This window comes from Drosophila teissieri, chromosome 3L (genome assembly GCF_016746235.2).
Source record: "Drosophila teissieri strain GT53w chromosome 3L, Prin_Dtei_1.1, whole genome shotgun sequence".
In the NCBI taxonomy this organism is placed as follows: Eukaryota; Metazoa; Arthropoda; class Insecta; order Diptera; family Drosophilidae; genus Drosophila; species Drosophila teissieri.
In genome coordinates, this window is record NC_053031.1 from 16,483,057 (window position 1) to 16,496,933 (window position 13,877).

The 13,877-nt window shown below is 39.9% G+C and overlaps 1 protein-coding gene across 1 annotated transcript in view; it reads right to left on the minus strand.

The window, feature by feature from the left end:
* Window positions 1-13,660, minus strand: part of LOC122615484 (basic-leucine zipper transcription factor A) — a 62,601-nt gene extending 48,941 nt beyond the window's left edge. Inside the window, exon 1 of the mRNA XM_043790407.1 lies at window positions 13,182-13,660. The gene's annotated coding sequence lies outside the window, so the exon portion shown is untranslated. The remainder of the gene's footprint in view (window positions 1-13,181) is intronic.
* Window positions 13,661-13,877: the final 217 nt, after the last annotated feature.

Sequence of the window (13,877 nt, forward strand, 5' to 3'; positions counted from 1 at the left end):
TGGTTTTTCCTTATTTTCTACCGACATTCGAGTAAATGTTGACATTTTTCGTTAGCACTTCCACTAGCTGAGTAACGGGTATCTGTCATGGAACTCGACTATAGGACTGTATTTTTTTTTATTTTCTGCCTAGAAATTGGCAAATAGAAAATAATTTTAAAATTTCTGCCTCGCACTCTCACTAGTTTCGTGCAGAAACAGACAGATACTGATTAGTATATGTATGTATGAATGCATGAATGGCTTTTATAGTTGCCGAGATCTCGACGTACGGACATGACTAGATCGACTCAGTTAGTGTCACTTAACCGATTCTATAATACTCTTTTGCACTACCATTAACGGGTATTGCAAGATTTAGATGTAAAATGTAGTCAAGTATTTATACTTCCTCAAAGTTTATATCGCCTAAAAGTATGCATCATATCTATCTTGCAGGTACGTTTACGTTAAGAGGAACGTATCTCTTTTGAATCAGCTCTCTCTTCTCTTGGTACCACCCACTCCAAAGCTGGTTTGATGTTAATTTGGATGGGATATATATATTAACCGGTAACTGGCTATTAAGGCAGCCTCAAAATATTTTCAGTGGTTATTTAGTTGCTCTCCGCGCTTCGAGTCCGGCGGAACAGAGATTAGAATTAGGGGAACTATTACCTCGATCGCGAAAACCAGTGAGTGAAATTGACATGCACGAATCCAGCTGATAAGTCCATTGTTATTTGGATTCCTTTTATTTGATTTCGGTGAGTATTTTTTTCAGCTTGTCTGATAATAAAAGCGTGAGAACAGAATAAAACAAGAGAGAACGCTATAGTCGAGTTCCCCGACTATCTGATACCCGTTACTCAGCTAGTGAAAGTGCGAAGGAGTCTTCAGCACTGACAGTTTTTGGCGGTTTGTGGGCGCTAGAGTGGGCGTGGCAAAAAGTTTTTTGGCAAATCGATAGAAATTTATAAGACTAATACAAAAATTAAAAAATATCAAAACATTTTTCAAAAGTGTGGGCGTAGCAGCTTTGGGCGGTTTGTGGGCGTTAGAGTGGGCGTGGCAAAAAGTTTTTTGGCAAATCGATAGAATATTACAAGACTAATACAAAAATGAAAAAATATCAAAACATTTTTCAAAAGTGTGGGCGTGGCAGTTTTGGGCGGTTTTTGGGCGTTAGAGTGGGCGTGGCAACATGAATCGACAAACTTGCGCTGCGTCTATGTCTCAGGAGTCAGTATGCTTAATCTCAACTTTCTACCTTTTGTAGTTTGTAGACGGACGGACAGACGGACATGGCCAGATCGACTCGGCTATTGATCCTGATCAAGAATATATATACTTTATATGGTCGGAAACGCTTCCTTTTGCCTGTTACATACTTTTCAACGAATCTAGTATACCCTTTTACTCTACGAGTAACGGGTATAACTACGCAACTGGTTGTCAATTTGAAAGGGCGAAAAAAAAGACTTTGAAAAAGGTTTAATAAATGCGAGCACTGACAAACGACGATAAAGCAGAGCGGCTGAGCCGCTGCCCCCGAAATGTGTGTAAACAAATTAAAAATTGGCCATAAAAAAAATAATCATATTGCGGCCGGGGCCAAAACAAACAAGCGACATTAAATTGATAAAGGCAATGGCCAAAAGGGGCGAGGTGGCCAATAAAGAACGCAGCATGTGAGGACCGGATCAGCAATAAAGACGCTTCCACAGGCTTAAGGAGCGGCCAGGAAAACACTTGAGTGGATGGAACTACAGTGGTGAACGTTTTTTGCTCGTATTAAAAGCAACTTCCAAGTCATTAACCCGTTTATGGCGCTTAACTTGGCCGAAACCGCCCGACCGTCTCTGCACACTGCACTATGGGGCGAACGACCACTTTAAGTGGAATAAACCCATTTTTTAAAAGTCGTTAAAAAATTTTTTTGGAAATTGAAATGTATTCAAAAAACTTCAATCTATCATGTTACGTACTTGAAATTTTAAAAGAGGGCGCCACTGTTCAGTGAACAGCTGTTTAGTCAGCTGTTTCGTTTGCGCTGCCACACCGATAACCGCATTTTTGTTAATCGCTGAAAAATCTTGCAAGTTTGAAGTGACAAAAAGTGCATAAACAATTATCAAAATTGTTATTTATAACATGCAATCCAATCCTTGTGGTTTGTAATATGTGTTTGTGATCGTCGAATGTTGAAATTAATTGTGGTGTCCCAATAATCTTCTGTATGTTCTAACCCTAATAAAACACAACTTTTGTAGTGTATTCTAATTTTTAAATAGAGCAACAAAGTGAGTCCGGCTCTCATCGGCTCTAAAACCTGTTTTATGTTGTAGAGTTATCAATTCTTAGTATATGCTATTAGTATAAATGCACACTTTTGCACACTTTCTCCAAAATTTAACTTTTAAGCGACTAACCTCAAAGTGAAAAACAGCAAATTGTTCGAGAAATAGAAAAAAAGACGACGAGTAATGCATAAAATTAAATCATTTTTAATTGTTTTAAAGCTTTAATTCGTGGATGACGATGAACGATAGGTGTGAAACATTAATATATTTATAACAATAAAATTCTACTTCCGTAAATTTTAGATTTTACAAACATATTTATGCTATTTTTAGAAACAAAACTGTGAGGCAAGAAGAAAAACTTCAATATTTGTTAAAAACAAGATAATCAACCCCCAATTGTTACTTTATTGGTTTATTTTAAGATTATATTTTAATTTTTTTAGATCAAAAAATTTTTTTCTGTACACTGAAAAAAAATTTGTCTTGTTTTATTTTGTTTGAAGGCAAAACCACGCCCATTTTTCCTCAATTATATTACTATTTTTATCATGAACATAAATCAAAAAACTTAACTTAAATATGTTGCTTCGTTCTCGAGTTATTAATTAATTCCACAAAAAGTGGTCGTTCGCCCCATAGTGCACTGGTCCACAATAAAGCAGCAATAAAACGGCTAGCACACACACTCACAGCAGATGTGTGTGTGTGTTTGTGTTTGTGAGCCGGGCCAACTTAAAGCGTTTAACGGCTCATTTATTGCGGAACATAGCCTCGCTTTCGAGCTCCAGCTCCAGCTACAGCTACAGCTCGACATAAAATGTTATTAAAAACGCGGCCATAGAATCGCTGGGCACGCGCCCATTATGTGTTTAATCTTTGACCGACCAGGCCCGAACGGCATGCTCCCACACATGGTATCCTGCACAACATCGCCAAATTCCACAATAACACTGACAGGCAAAGGACGAAAGGGGGGCCAGCGTCATGGCGTAATGGAACAAATGGCGACCGGAAAACGGATGCAGCCAGCTCGTTTCGCCATTTTGCGTCACATCGGTGGGCAAAAAAGGACTCGCAGTGCATGCGACCACATTTGATTTGGTGGAAGACAAGATGAGCTGAAGTTAACGCCTTAATGACAAACAAGAGAGAACGCTATAGTTCCCCGACTATCTGATACCCGTTACTCAGCTATTCGAAGTGCGAAGGAGAGTCTTCAGCACATACAGTTTTTGGCGGTTTTGTGGGCGTGGCATAAAGTTTTTTAGCAAATCGATAGAAATTTACAAGACTAATACAAAAATGAAAAAATATCAAAACATTTTTCAAAAGTGTGGGCGTGGCAGCTTTGGGCGGTTTGTGGGAGTTAGAGAGGGCGTGGCAATAAGTTTTTTGGCAAATCGTTAGAAATTTACCAGACTAATACAAAAATGAAAAAATATCGAAACATTTTTCAAAAGTGTGGACGTGGCAGTTTTGGGCGGTTTGTGGCAACATGAGTGGGCGTGGCAACATGAATCGACAAACTTGCGCTGCGTCTATGTCCTTGGAGTCTGTATGCTTAATCTCAACTTTCTAGCTTTTGTAGTTCCTGAGATCTCGACGTTCATACGGACGGACAGACGGACAGACGAACGGACAGACGGACGGACAGACGGACATGGCCAAATCGACTCGGCTACTGATCCTGATCACGAATATATATACTTTATATGGTCGGAAACGCTTCCTTCTGCCTGTTACATACTTTTCAACGAATCTAGTATACCCTTTTACTCTACGAGTAACGGGTATAAAAAGAGAAATGTATAGCAGAGCCTTCACTCAGCATATTGAAGAAAATGTGGCGAAAGACGCATGGCGGCCAATTAATCATCAGAAAGCGGATAGCACGATGGTAGAGTGCAAGGATACCCTTAAAAATAAGATTAAAAGTTTGCAAATATGTAATTCACCTTTTAACTAGAAGTATATGGAAGGCCAAGAGCAACCTGGAGAAGAACCGCTCACCAAGAACTAGCCCAAATAAACACTACATGGGAAAGTGCAAAACAGACAGCTAAAAATAGAGTTAGATGGAAAGCTCTCGTAGAAGCCCTAAGTTCCCGAGTGGAATAGAAGGAATTAAAAAAAAAAAAAAAAATATGGAAGTTACTTTGAGTTTTTCAAATATTTATTTGAGTAAGTATAAGTATGCCGGAAAAAACTCGAACTTTGTGAATGGGATGTCAAAAACAAGACATATGGATGCAACTTGATTAACATTTAGATTTGCTGATTTGAAGTGCACTTAGTTATAGATATTTGTGATATTTTAATTACATTTATTTCACTATTTAAAATTAATAAAATGCATTATTTAAATTGCAATCGTACACTCTTAGCAACCTCAACAGTAACTATCAAGCATAACAGATTGTTGCCACTCCCAGTGGCATTACGCAAGCCTCAGCCCATTTGCCCAATTAGTCATTTAGTCATATAGGCTCTGCGGCAAAGGGTATACAAAGGAATTTACGGTTGATGTGGCTTGTCTGTTTATGGCAACAGCGGCACAGTTTGCAGGACCAAAGCGGTTTTGGGTTTGTTATCCACCGTACACACACCCACACACCCACTTACACAGCAGCACTCACACACAGCAGCACACGCACAACGAGTGAAAGAGGATCATGCAAAGCTTACGCACATTATGCTAATATTACCCCCACTGCTGATAGTGGGTTAAGGACATTTTTATGTATGTGCGCCCACACACACACACACACACACACACATGTGTTGGCCATCTGCGTTTGACTGTGTGCGTGCATGTTCAATGGGCGTAATGCCACTATTATTGGACACATTACAAACAAAATGAAAGTGGTTCCGCACACACAGCAGCGCATTGCTTGGCCTTAAAGTTCTTGGCCAAAGAGATTACGGTGCATTGCAGTTGGCGCATTAAACTTGCATCAGCCTGCAGTTGCATTGCACTCTCGCAATAATTGAGCAAATCGATTCTAGCTGCTTCTGCAACCAGCAACCAGCGGCAAAACAGGTGTCTTTCTGCTGCCGCAATTGATGGACGCTTTGCGAATTCATTATGTCTGCAGAGCAGGTCAATAAAGCAAACTGGCAACTGAACTTGGCTCCTGGCTTATAACTTAAGATACACCAATTAATTGAATTGGTCATACTCTTTTTTTGGCTAAATACGAAAAAGTTCATAGTTCTATTCAATACTTGTTGTTAGTTTTTAAGTAATCATAAACTTCATAAACATAATTGACTTGCTCAACACTTTAACAGTAAGTAAGTTGTAGTGGCACAAAGCGCCATAAATATATATTAATCACTTTTAAAATTATATATATTAATCATTTCATTAGTGCATATATTAATATAGTTTGCGCAATCTTCTATAATAATAACCTCTTAACTGTGCCATCGTTACCTGTGCGCTGTACTCGCGCTTCTCGAGCGTCGATTTTGATGCACAAGTAATGTCGACGGTTCTTGGGAAACACACTCAGCAAGGCCAAATCCATTGACAACCCCTTAGCATCTTAGCAATCACCATCATCATCATATCGACATTTGGCCGTGACAAAAAGTTGAAACTTTCAGCCGTAGAAAACCGTTTTAGTACGGGAATAGTTATCCAAAAACACATTGAGTGCTTCGCCGTGCAGTAAAATTGAATTCACGTATATGGAGCTCGAGGTGTATTATCGATTTGCAATGTGCGATGTTCGAACCTTTTCGCTTGACAGGAAAGGAGAATCGATGTGCTCCGGGGGACAGGAAACACCTCTGGTTCCACTTTGCGTCACATTATGGGGATATCAAGCACACACACGGGACTCGTACTCGTGTATATGTATAGAGAAATACGAGGGTCGTTTGATAAGTCCGTGACTTTTTGAATAAAATATATTTTTTTCGTCAAAGAAGCGTTTTATTTCTCAACATAATCTCCTTTTAGCTCTATACATTTAGTCCAGCGTTTTTCCAATTTTTTTATTCCTTCCAAATAATAGGTTTTCTCAAGGCCCTCAAAATAGTCGTTTGTTTCTGTGATGACCTCTTCATTTGACCCGAATCTCTTACCGCCGAGCCATTTCTTCATGTTTGGAAACAAAAAATAGTCACAGGGGGCTAAATCTGGAGAATATGCTGGATGGGGTAGCAGTTCGTAGCCCAATTTATGAAATTTTGCCATGCTGACTAATTAGCACACGAAATTCACTTTTTTCCATTTTCGTTAAAATTCACGAGATCGTCTGCTTTCAATGCCTATAAAACGCAAACCAAAAAACGCAGCTTTCTCAAAATTTTACAGTCAGCTGTTAATCGATAACTGCTGACAGGAGCAGTGTTGTATTTAGAGCAGGTGCGCGGCAAATACAAAAAGTCACGGACTTATCAAACGACCCTCGTAGCATTGGCGATTAAATGGTAAAATACTGCCTTGGGGGCCACGACCAGGCACGAGTTTGCGACTTAAATCCAAAATTCAGTATCAGTAACTACAGCAAAACGAGCCGAAAGAGAAAGGAAATTATAACGTAAGAATAAATCATAATTTTGAGGCAGAAATCTCCAGAGATGAGCTTTCCGCGTCCAAGTCGACCGAGGAATGTGGGTTGGGCTTGCTCCAGTCCTCCAGTATCCCAGTATTCCGGCAGGTATAATCCCTCAAAGCAGAAGCACAACTCAAGCATTTTGGACGCCTGCTTCAAACTTCTTGAGCCTTATATGTATGACCGCTGGTGTATCACTGTGTGTGTGTGGGTATGTGTGTGTGCCAACAATTTATGCGCTTCGTCGCTTTTCGTCTACTCGAAATGATTTGCCTTTGCCCAAGTCCTTACCCGAATACCCGAATCCCTCTAACCATCCATCCACTTCGCCCCAAGTTCAATTTATTTTGCGCATAAAAAATATCTAAGCATTTTTGCCAGGCTGTCTAGATGCAAATGTATTGGTGCCCTGACTGCCGAGTGTAAGTGTTCTGTGTGTGTGTGTGTGACTGTCTGCAGAGGTCTAGTAATTTGCCTATTCAACCAAAGCCATCGGCAGAGATGAGAAATCTGAATTCTGCAACACTTTTTAAGCTTTTCTTAAACGTGGCATTACTCCTTGGCATTCCTTGCTCACAAAATAGGCATAGAATACTTTTTAACGTTTATGCTTAAGTGTACATGATTGATTCCTTCCTTTTGAATTTGTAATATTCTGAATTTGTTTGGTAGAAATGGTTCTTCCTTCTAGCCAATTCTTAAGCCCATCTCTGATTACTGCTTGCAGCACACACAATTTCGTGCAACATGAGAAAGTGCTTATAAATCATGACGAACTCCACCCTCCTTCAGTTGCCTCAACACTCATACGCAATGCATGTATTTTGATTTACCGCCTCGGTTTTTGCCTTCGAAATCTACATATTATACACAGGGCAACAAAATAAACCCATAAATATTACGATGTACGCCCATACCTGCAGCTCCAAGAATGGTTTATTAAATAAAATACTACCTGCTGCGTTGGGAAAACAGGAAAAGCAGCACGAGAACTATTCGCTCATATTCGGAATTTGTCAACGCGTCATCAACATCAATTGACATGCAAGTAATTTGCTGCTAAGCAACCCACCGAAATACAAAGGCGAAAGGCTTCCACGACCTCCAACCACCAACCACCCACCAAACCACCCACTTAACCACCCACCAAACCACCCACTGAGTGGGATTTTCACAGGGTTCGCAGAGCAAGAAAAGCGCTCGGGGCTGTTATTTCACTATTTTTAGATATTCAATGGGTGCAGAAGTCGTAGTTTGAAGCACTCCACTTCTCTCTCTATAAATTACTTGAAACAGCTATTGATTAAAATCAAATAAAAAGTATATATTTTTAGTGTATAAAGATAGGGATTCTAGAAATGTTAATACTATTACATGAAAATTAAGACTATTATTTCCTTGAATAAGTTATTAATAATTAAACATTTCCACTTGAACTTAATCTATAAAGATATATAGTTGCTAACAAACAACTTTTCCCCTTTAGTTTATCATAACGAAGTGAGTCGTTTAAATTTTAAGGTGTATATATGAATTTCCAGAAAAACAGCTTTGCAGCAGAATTTCCATGCGTATGTGCATATGCATATAAACAAAATATTTTCATGTTTGTCAAGTGACCAGTGTGAAAAAACTATCAATTCCCTTGAATGGCAACATTTTTGGTGAAAACTAAGCTGCTCATAATCTGCAAGAGTATTTGGAGTCATAGTTAACCTTTCGCCTCTTGATTTTTTTATAAGCTTCAGCTTTTTTCGGTGAACACATGTCAAGGCATTTAAGATTTATATTTTTTCTCGATTTTTTGCGGGACCTTGTCCGCAGGCAAAATTGTTGAGCTGCTCCTGCTCCATTCCGCCTGCTGTGCGGTGTTTTACATGCATATTTGATGGGGCTGTGGGGTTTTGGGGTTTTGGGTTTCTGGGGTTCTGGGGTTTTGGGGGCTACAAAACGGCCATGTGCATGCAATGCTTTTTTAACGCGCTTTCATGGTTAGCTGCATTCGAGTGGGCTTCTCTCACTAACCACTCTTATTTCACATTTTTCGGGGCGTTTTAATTGTCAGGCGGCACTCGGGGATTCGCTGGCAATTGAAAAGGATTTGGGCTTTGTTCAAAAGAGGATTTAAGAATTTTTTAGCAGTCCAAATTGACCAAACTTCGCTGTCCTCCAACTAAAGAGAGCTCTTTTATTTAAAAAATAATCAACCATTGCAAAATAATCAAGCGGATTTATTCTCAAACGCAACTTTATTTGCAAGCACGAACAAATAATAGCTTCAACTTTTTTTCGCACACCTAAGGCAGTAGCTCCATCAAGCTGAAATGATTAATAGTCATATCAAAACTTTGTGCAAACAAAAAATTGACACACTTCTATAAATCCCACACCAATCGCCATAAGCAGCCGTACAGCGAAAAGAGATAGTTTAAAACAAACAATGACTAAACTGAAAATGGAAAACCAAAAGCTAACAAAAAGGCAGACAAACTCTGACTACGTCGAAACTGCGACCTTTCCATTGTTACCTTGGCCGCCAGGCACGGAATATCCTGTCCACAAGGAGCGTGCCACGCTGCGTATGAGTGATGCATGCATTTTTAAATTATGCACGTGTTTTTTCCCTGCACCACCCACCACCCGCCGTCTCCTGTGAGCGAGCGAATTTTCCACACAATAAAATTGCCCACACTTTTTATGCACAAAGGGGCGACAGGTGAAAATGCGAAGGCGCAGTCCTTTTGTCCATACAAAATGTATTAGAATGCATGAAAAGTGAAAATGCAAGCCTTTAATTAGGCCTTTTAAAAATGCAGCCAACGAGACAAGCGAAACCTTGACTTTTCGATGGCCAAAACCAACATTCTCGTCGGTCGAAGTCTGTCCGTGGCACTTTGATAAGCAAAACATGCCAGCACACATCATCAGCAGCAAGGACACAAGGGAACGCCCTCGAATGCATATTGAAAATAAATGCAGATGTGCGTAATGCGGACAGTGGTGTACCAATTTTACGGAAGTTAAATGAATTTCTTCCTTAAAACACAATGGGGAATAATGGTCAGCTACAATAAATCTAGATCCTTAATATAAACTATTGAATGCTGATTTATAACTATAGCATCTAGAAGAAAATATTCTCTACAGATCTGATTAACTTTCAAAATCCCTATGAATTAAATATATAAATATAGTAAATATTTAAAATGTGATATAGAAAGGCAAACTATATGTATGAGCCAAAGATGCTTTCATAAAAATCATGAAATCCCCACTGTATAATTTCATCTATTCAGATGTAAATTGGCTCAGAGACAAAGAGTTAAGGTCACATTGAATGAAACCAAAGTTAGCCCGAAGTTAAAAATGCAGGCCTTAACTCCGACTGTCTGCACTTTAAGCTTTCATGCGCTCTGCCCTTTCAAATTGGCAACAAAGATGGCGGATTGCAGGCAACGATAAATGACAAAGCTAATGCGCTTTCATCGCAACGGCAAACGCACCGCGGAAATGCCATGGAAATGCCATCGCAATGCCATCGCAATGCCACTCAAGGATGCCGAGGCATTTGCCTGCTGCCGGCGGCATCTGGTGCCATAAATGTCTGCACATTGTTGCAGGCGCAGGTGCAGGTGCAAGTGCAGGTGAAAGTGCCTGCTTTTGCTTCTGGTGCTGGTGCTGGTGCTGGTGCTGGGAAAATCTGCGGGAAATGCGGAAAAGGGCCCGAAACGAGACGTGAGACAAGCTGAAAGTCGCCTGCAGCTTGAGCTTGACATTTGCCTGACAATCGGCGGACACATTTTGCCACACCATTCGCCCCTCGGCGATGCGGATTTTTCCGCTGCTTTGATTTTGAATAGCTCACTTACTTAATAAAAGCGCGAGCTGCGCTTTCCCCCATTCTGTTCCCCATTCTTTGTTTTTCAGATGTGCTAATACTGTGCAAATTCAAGTTCGTCTTCTGGAGCATTCCGCTTTACGACCCTCGCTCAGATCAGATCACCGTACTTGGCGTGGCATAATTCAGAGCTTAAAGTGGCTCAAGAAAAATAAGTGAAAAGTCGGGGTCTCAAGTTGGAAGTTGGGAAAAACTCTCAAAGACACCTTAATTTTTAATAGATATTTGTTAATTGGAGTACAAACGTACAAATCCCCTTCTTGTATGTTATGCTCATGTACATGTGCCGCATTTGACTTCAATTTCTACTTTTTCTATTTTCCTTCTATAAGGAGGCCCTCGTTCATCTTGTTAAATTCCTGGAATTTATTTCGCGTGCCCCAGTAAAACACACTTAACTTTGTGCCCCCGTCCTCGATCAAGTGTTGTTTATTACGGCCTCAGTATTTTTCAGATCCTTCGACGCAAATCTACCTTGAGAAAGCAACAATCAGTCCCCCAAGGCCACAACAACGAGGCAAGAAGTTGGCAAGTAAATTTATTTATTGAGTCACTTACTTGGCAAGAAATCTCCTCGCCTCGCCTCCTCTCGCCTTTCCAACATTCAATGTGTGTGTGTGGCCTGAATTTATGTGTGTTTTGGCTGCCGACTTTCACTTGGCTTTCCACACATTCGCCGGGTAATTGTATTAAATTTCAATTAATATAATATGTGCACATTGTGCAGGGTGTGGAGGAGGGCATTTGAAAAGTATTTGGTTTATGATACTTATCGTATTCATACCTGCTGGAGTTTAATTTAAGGAATGGCGTAGTATACAGTATATGATATGCGATCAAACAATCTTTTGTGACTTTAATAGCACAGTTAAAATGAATAAATTATTTAAGAAATCATGGCCATAAAATAGACCCCATGGAATCTAATCTATTAAAAAAACGTATGTTTTCTGTTGCTATTTTTTAATTATTGTGTGTGTTTCAATGTTATTTTACTTGAATAAATTTCTGAATAGGTATTTTTCATCGAAACGGGTCGTAAAGGTTTCTTATTTTTATGGCTATCGAGGCGAAGTTTGTCTTGCCCTTATTGTTGCTGCTGTTGTTTTGGGGGAATATTCCAATTTTGTTGGCCATAAATTTTAGCGAGACTGGCAAATGAAAAGCAGAGCGTAAAAGAAAATATTTAAATTTTTCCTCGGTTGCCCAATTTTTTGTACATTTTTGGCAGCCCTTTTTTCCAGTTCGGTTGAAGGGAGCGGGAGTTCTGTGAGAAAAAATCTGCTTAAATGTACTTCCGTCATAAAATAACGGTAATGCACAGCAATGTGCGTCTGTGGGTGTGGGCATGTTTGTTGTGTGTGTGTGTGTGTGTGTGTGGGGTTGTGTGTTTGTGTGTGTGCATGGCTCACGTAGCAGGACGAGCAAGGAAAACCTTTTTATAAATGTTGGTTCGCAGCTTCCGCAAAATAATAAAACAAAAAGGCAGCTGCCAGGACATCGCCCGTCCAAAGGCAACGGGCAAGAATGCTTTTAAATTTGACACACACACCCAACGCACACCCAGCACACACACAAGCACACACTTCGCGAAAAAAAATTAATAAATATTGTGCAACAAAGTTGCCTCTAAGGCACCGAATCGCAACCGACCATGAACCCCCACCCACTTCGCTTTACTTTATTTTTCTGTTCTGTTTTTTGTTTTTTTCTATTTGGAGTTTGTTTTGATGGCCCAAAACTCGGTGCGGCCACGTTTGTTTGAAGTTTATTTTGCATATGTTTATTTTGGTTTACGCAATGTTATTCCCCTTTGTATGATGTCCTTTTTTTCCTGTTTGCTGCAGTGTCAATTGTCGCACTGGCATGTGAAACTTTTTTTCGCAGGGTAATTGGAAAAAAGTATACCGCATTTTAATTTTTATAAACGGAATACATAAATTGCCGCATTATAATAATAAAGGAAACTTTTTTTCTCATTTAGAGCTCACACTACAAAAAAGGAGTGAACTGGCTAAAAAAATATTTAACATTATATCTCATTAACATACAATGCATATTGCTGTAGTATGGAAGTTTTTAAAAAGATAAAACAATGCCTCTAGAATTACTTCCACACTTGTGCTTCATATTTTTTCAGGATCGTATTGTCTATTAATCGATGCTTGCTCAGTGCACAAACTAATTAAAATTAGCCAAGCCAAAAACAAATAATGAGCACAGAATGCGTTCAACTAAAAACAATAGATATTGCTAGTGCATTGAACCTCATTTATCAGCACATTTTGTAAATTTAATGCCAATGGCTCAAACGTAATAATAAACGCATTAACACTGCGGTCAGTGTTGATTAAACTTGTATTTTTAGCACAATATATTTTGACATAATAGAATATTCAATGAAAAGTACACCACATGACATACACATACCTTAAATTAGCTTGGCTTTCTGCCCGCACTTTTGATTTATCTAGAGGGTTCGAAGGCCCCTGGCAGTGGCAATTGACCACTTCACTGGCTGCCCTGGTATTTGTTTTTCTACTTGTACGTACTTGGTACTTTTTTATTATTTCCTTGTAGATACGCCCACAACACACGTCAATTAACCTACTTTCGTGCTGGCAGGAGGGCTGGGCAAAAAACCAAACATAATATCACCACCAGAACAACAGAGCTCGCAGTTCAACGAATGGGCCAAGTTAATTTGCTTAGGCTTTTGTTTTGGTTTCTATCTTTTTTTTCGCCTCGCCTCTTGTCGATTGCTCGATTGCTCAAAGTATTTCCGGCAACACACGCACACACACACATCCACGAGGGACACTTTAGCCGGCTTTTTTGCCTTCTTGCGCCAAAATCCAATAAAACAGCCTTAGAAGACCAGGTGATATCGCTCATACGACGCGTGTGCCGTGCAGCACGAACGAGTGACAAAAACGAACTGATACTGAAACTGACACAGAGGACGGAGTACTGAGGACTGAATTCAAATCGGAGTCCAAGTCGGTTGGCCAACGGCGCATGCGTCACTTTTAGTCAATGAAAAGCTTCGTGCCACAAGACATTTGCCGCCAACTGGACTCCGAAAAGTGGCCTCGTTTTCGGAGAAGTCTGTTGCTGATGTTGCTG